The sequence below is a fragment of the Triticum aestivum genome, chromosome 2B (genome assembly GCF_018294505.1).
Source record: "Triticum aestivum cultivar Chinese Spring chromosome 2B, IWGSC CS RefSeq v2.1, whole genome shotgun sequence".
In the NCBI taxonomy this organism is placed as follows: Eukaryota; Viridiplantae; Streptophyta; class Magnoliopsida; order Poales; family Poaceae; genus Triticum; species Triticum aestivum.
Window position 1 is genome coordinate 681,586,323 of NC_057798.1, and position 4,961 is coordinate 681,591,283.

The 4,961-nt window shown below is 54.0% G+C and overlaps 1 pseudogene; it reads left to right on the forward strand.

Annotated features, from left to right (window-relative positions):
* The first annotated feature begins 1,465 nt into the window (after window positions 1–1,465).
* On the forward strand, window positions 1,466–2,181 carry LOC123042066 (FCS-Like Zinc finger 2-like; annotated as a pseudogene).
* The last annotated feature ends 2,780 nt before the right edge of the window (window positions 2,182–4,961 follow it).

The following is a 4,961-nucleotide window of genomic DNA, read 5'->3' on the forward strand; positions in this document are numbered from 1 at the left end:
CTCATGTTAGACGCTACTCATAAATATTTCATGCCTCTAACCCAAGAGTATATGCAAAATATCTCATGTTGGAAGATGCCATGCAAATTTACGTGTTGTTGGACAGTTGGTAGATCCAAAATATCTTATGCTTTTAACAAAGAGAGTATGCAAAATATCCCATATTAGGAGCAACAATGCAGTTTGATCGCCCATCTGTTGAGTTGCTGTTGTTCAGTACTAGTCACCACTGGGTACTCTGCACCTATCTTCCTGCCACGTTAGATATTCTGATGGAATCATCTATCAATTGCTTTAGAACACGCTTTATCCCACCAAGTTGCATGGCACGCTTAAGAGAGGCACGCGCCATCAACGACACAGTGCATGCGATGCATCATCCTAGTCGACGAAGACTACAAAGATATATGGAGAACGATGAGTAGGCCTCACAGATCACAAATGTGCTACTTCCTCCGTTCGGAATTACTTGTCTCGAAAATGGATGTATCTAGACTGCATCTAGATACATCCATTTCCGAGACAAGTAATTCCGAATGGAGAGAGTAGTTTGCAGGCTCCTCATGGTCTCAAGCCGAGTAGTAGGATCGTCTGTTAAATCAGGCAGCTGCACCTACTACACCTGCACCCCTGTTTCCCTGTAGACTAGTTCAGTCTAGTTTATATTAGTACGAGAGGAGAGATCCATGGAGCCAACCAGCCGCGGAACCACAAAACAGGAAGCCCAGAATGATTTTACTAATCCCTCGAATAATAGGATGTGACATGTTTACAGAGGTACTCCTACTGGAGAAGATCAACGGGATGGTGGGAAAAAAGAAATGGAGAATTGAATAAATATTGGACGGTTGGTCGACACAGCTGAGAGCTGACTCATGATTCTGCTCGCTGGAATAGTGCATCAGTAGTGCGGGCGGCCATGGACCATCTGCACGGCTCCACCACCACGGGCCCCGGTTTTGATTTGCCCGTTCAGCGAGCTGATTAGCAAGCCAGTTTGCGGCTTTGCAACTTGCGGCAAATTTAACAAATTTGACCTATAGACGAAATTAAATCACAGAATGAACTGTCCGTGAAACTATTTCACGCGGCTGATCCGTGGCGCCTAGCTCACAGGCGCTGCACTAGTGCAACGCCTGGGAGCTAGGCGTTGCACTAGTGCAACGCCTAGGAGCTAGGCGCTGCACACGACTTAGTAATTTTCTGATCATACGTGTGCGACGCTGGCCGTGTAGCGCCTATCTGTGAGGCGTTGCACAGTGTAGTGTGGCGCCTTTGTGTTGGGCGTCACACAAAAAGGTCAGCCGCGTGAAATAGTTTCACGGATAGTTCATTCTATGATTTGATTCCGTCTATAGGTCAAATTTGTTAAATTTGCCCATTGCTTGTTGTGCTGTGTTTCGACGTCCGTCCACAAGCACCATATATGCCTGAGCCTTCCCCTCCTTTCTTCACACAACTCGCTCGCTCTCCTCTTCCTCGCAGCAGCAAGCAACCGCACCACCAACCTACGCTCTGCTCAGCTTTGCTCGAAACACGCCTCCACGCACACCCACAATGGCGGCTTCAGTAGCTTGCTCCTTCTTCGACGACGAGCCGCTCGGCCAGCCCGGCATGCCGTCTCTGGATGCGTGCGCGCTCTGCGCCAAGCCGCTGGAGCGCGACAGCGACATCTTCATGTACAGAGGGGACACCCTTCTGCAGCGAGGAGTGCCGCGACGAGCAGATGCAGCTCGACGCTATCTGCTCCAGGCAGGCCGCCCGTAGGCAGGAGCGGCTCTCGTCGGGATCGGAGGCCCGGCGCTGGCATCAAGACTCCGGGAAGGTGTCCGTCGCGAGCTAGCCGGAAAGCTCGTGCCTCGTGGCCCAGTAGAGTAAAGAACTCGGCTTGAATCAACGGGATGAGACGAAGGAGATTGATGTCTCTGGTTTGTCTCGCCTGAGCCGGAGAAGCAGTGTAGAATCTGAGGAAGTTCACGCGCTGAGGCTCCGGCCATCATGGTCGCCCACTCGATGCATCCTTCTCCTGGCTCCTTTTCGCCTCTGTGCGTAACACCATATGTCTCTTGTGAGCCGCGGTTGGTGCAACACCATATGTAAATCGGAAATCCCCATTTCAACGCACATTTTTGCCCAAAGATCATGACTTGTCTGAGCTTTATTTTACGATCTCTGACGACCGTTCATCTATCAAGTATTCGTGGAGCGTGGTGCAGACACTTTTTTTTAAAGGAGGATACACTCCCGGCCTCTGCGTCTAGGAGATGCATACAACCACTTTATTAATTATTCACAAAGACCTTAAAAAATAATATATCAGTAAGCCTAAAACCATCATCTCGGCAACACCTATCGCTACTCCTATGCCCTTGATGAAGGGGTGCCGAATATCCGAGCCGAATACCAAACAAACATCGCATCAAAGCCTAACATTTAAAGCCGGATGCCCAGCCCAGCCACATACCGGGATTGTGTCACACACCAGTCCGGCGCACTCTCATAAGCCGCCGCCACCATCTTCCACCGGTCCATCTACAGAGCAGTCACTGACGCACCGACTTTGTCATGCCTGCCATTGACGCCAGACAACGCCACCATCCTGCACGTATCCATCCGTCCGCGCCCATCGCTGAAACTCCGCAGCAAAAGGTAGGAAATAGACATGAAAAAGTTTTGTTAAGCATTCACTTAACTTTGTGTCGCGGTTGATATAATGGCATCTCCAACGCTGACCCGTAAACCTCCTGCATGCGTCCGGACAGTGATGTCTGAACAGCGAAAGTTATCCAACGCGGTCATGTATCGGTACATGGCGTGGTCCGAACGTACTTTCTACCGCAAATCGAAGACAAACGTGGGGCGTTGTGGGAGTCCAGACCGCTCCCAGGCCCGCTCCTAACCGCCTTGGTCCACCCAAAACCCCTCCATCCCACGCGTTTTCAATCAGTGCTGCTCCAGAGCATCAGCACCCGCATTCATGCTCGGCAAGAGCGGACATGACCGCTCACTAGCGCGTCGGCCCAGAAAGCGTCGCCTACGCCGCTGCCCAGTGTAGGCAACTGTTGCATGTTCAAATGACACGACGGCCGCCTGTCCATCCGTCTGCCACCCACATTGATGGCACGCGGCTACTGAGGCGTCTCCTTCGGCGCCACCCGTCCGTCCCTCTGTCACCCGCAATTGTTGTATAAACCGTTACCGCGGTCATAGCCGCAGACATCCACCTTTCATCCCTCTTTGCATCACTCCCACCATGGATTTCTCCCGCGCCAAAGCTCTCCAGAACGGGCTTACGTTGGACTAGAAGAAGGAGATGGCCGCCATTGTTGTCAGTTGGCTGCCCGATAGGCAGCCGGAGAACGACGACCTCCCAATGAAGGATGCTGCCGCCGACTAAGCCGGCGCCACCCTCCTCCTCCTCCTCCGTGCCACCCTCGCCGATGCATTGCACTATGACCATCGGCGAGGCCCATGCCCATTACCTGGACATGGTGTGGGAGGAGCAGTTCCAGAAGGCGCAGGATCACGTGCAAGAGGAGCAGCAGCTCGCCGCCGGCAGGGCGGTCATGCCAGACGCGGACCTGGCGGAGCAGGAGGCGCTGCTCGGGTCCTACCGCTCCGCCCACAATATACACCTCGCCCGTTAGCGGTACCGCCAGCGGGTGGCAGCCTCCTTCAAGGAGTGCGAAGACGTGGGCGAGGCGGTGTTCGGCGAGACCGATGCGGAGGAGGAGGACATCGCCGAGGCCGCGCCCCGCCGTGATGACCACGAAGCCGACACATCCGCGGGCGCCGCCGGCAGCGAGGAAGACTAGTGCATGGTAGGTCACCGCCGCTCGTGTCCCGGGAAGGCCACCGCTCCTTCCCTCCCGTCGACGCCAAGCTTGGTGGGCTCAGCATCGGCGGTCGATTAGTCGCTTGGCAGCGACGTGGAGGCGGATAACTTCACTTCCCGAATCTTCGAGACGAACGTTATGAAGGCGGAGCTGGAGAGCGCCAAGACAGAACTGTAGAATGTGAGGCTTCAGTTCTCGGGGCTCATGGCCGGACACGGGTAACGGACGTCGGCAACCATTTGGATTAGATATTAATTATACCTCCAGAGCCGGACTAGCACCACTTAGTTGATGTAAATGAATGAAATATGTCATCTTTATATGAAATCCTGCCATATTTATATTAAATCCGTCATGTTTATGCGAATTTCGTTTGATTGGTTTGAACTATTGTTAAAATGTATATGACTACGGTTGGACGGCAGCTTTCCGCATCAACGTCCGTCGTCTGGCCCGCTTATTCGCGGACAGTTGCGGGGGAAATGTTGCGCGTTGCCATTGGAGATGTCCTCACAATTTTCCTTCGCCTCCGGCGATCACGATTATAGGGATTTTAACTGCATGATCGCCTGCTAGGCTAGCGCTCTATTTTCGTCTACCATAACTGTAGTTTCCTGACGGTTCCAGCTAGATTAGCGCAGCCAGCACAGGGCAAACACTGCACCACTACTTGCCACTAGTTTATCATTGACCTGGAAAGCAACGCGGCCGCTGATTCTTAATTATAGGGGGGGTTATCCCAAGGATTTGGCCATTCAAGGAAGCATATCCTTTAGTTTTAAAAAAACCGGTGTGCAGCTGCAAAGGAACACATTTGGAGAGATGGCGTTCGAGTCGGGCGGTGTGGAGGGCGACGCGGAGGGCGACGCGTCTGGGCCGCGCGACGCGAAGGGAGACGCAGCGAGCGCCGCGGCGGAGGCGGTCGGCTGGACGGTGGTGCGGCCTGCCGCGGGGCGGCCGCGGGGGGGGGCGCGCTGCCAGAGGGACGGCCCCCTGCTCCGTCCTTCTCCGGCAGTCGGTTCTGGGCGCTAGAGGGGATTGATTCCGACATCGACGCCGACGAGGTAGGTTCTCAGGTGAGTTTAGGTAGTTCCGGTGGTTCGCCGAGGCCCAAGGCTGGGTGCT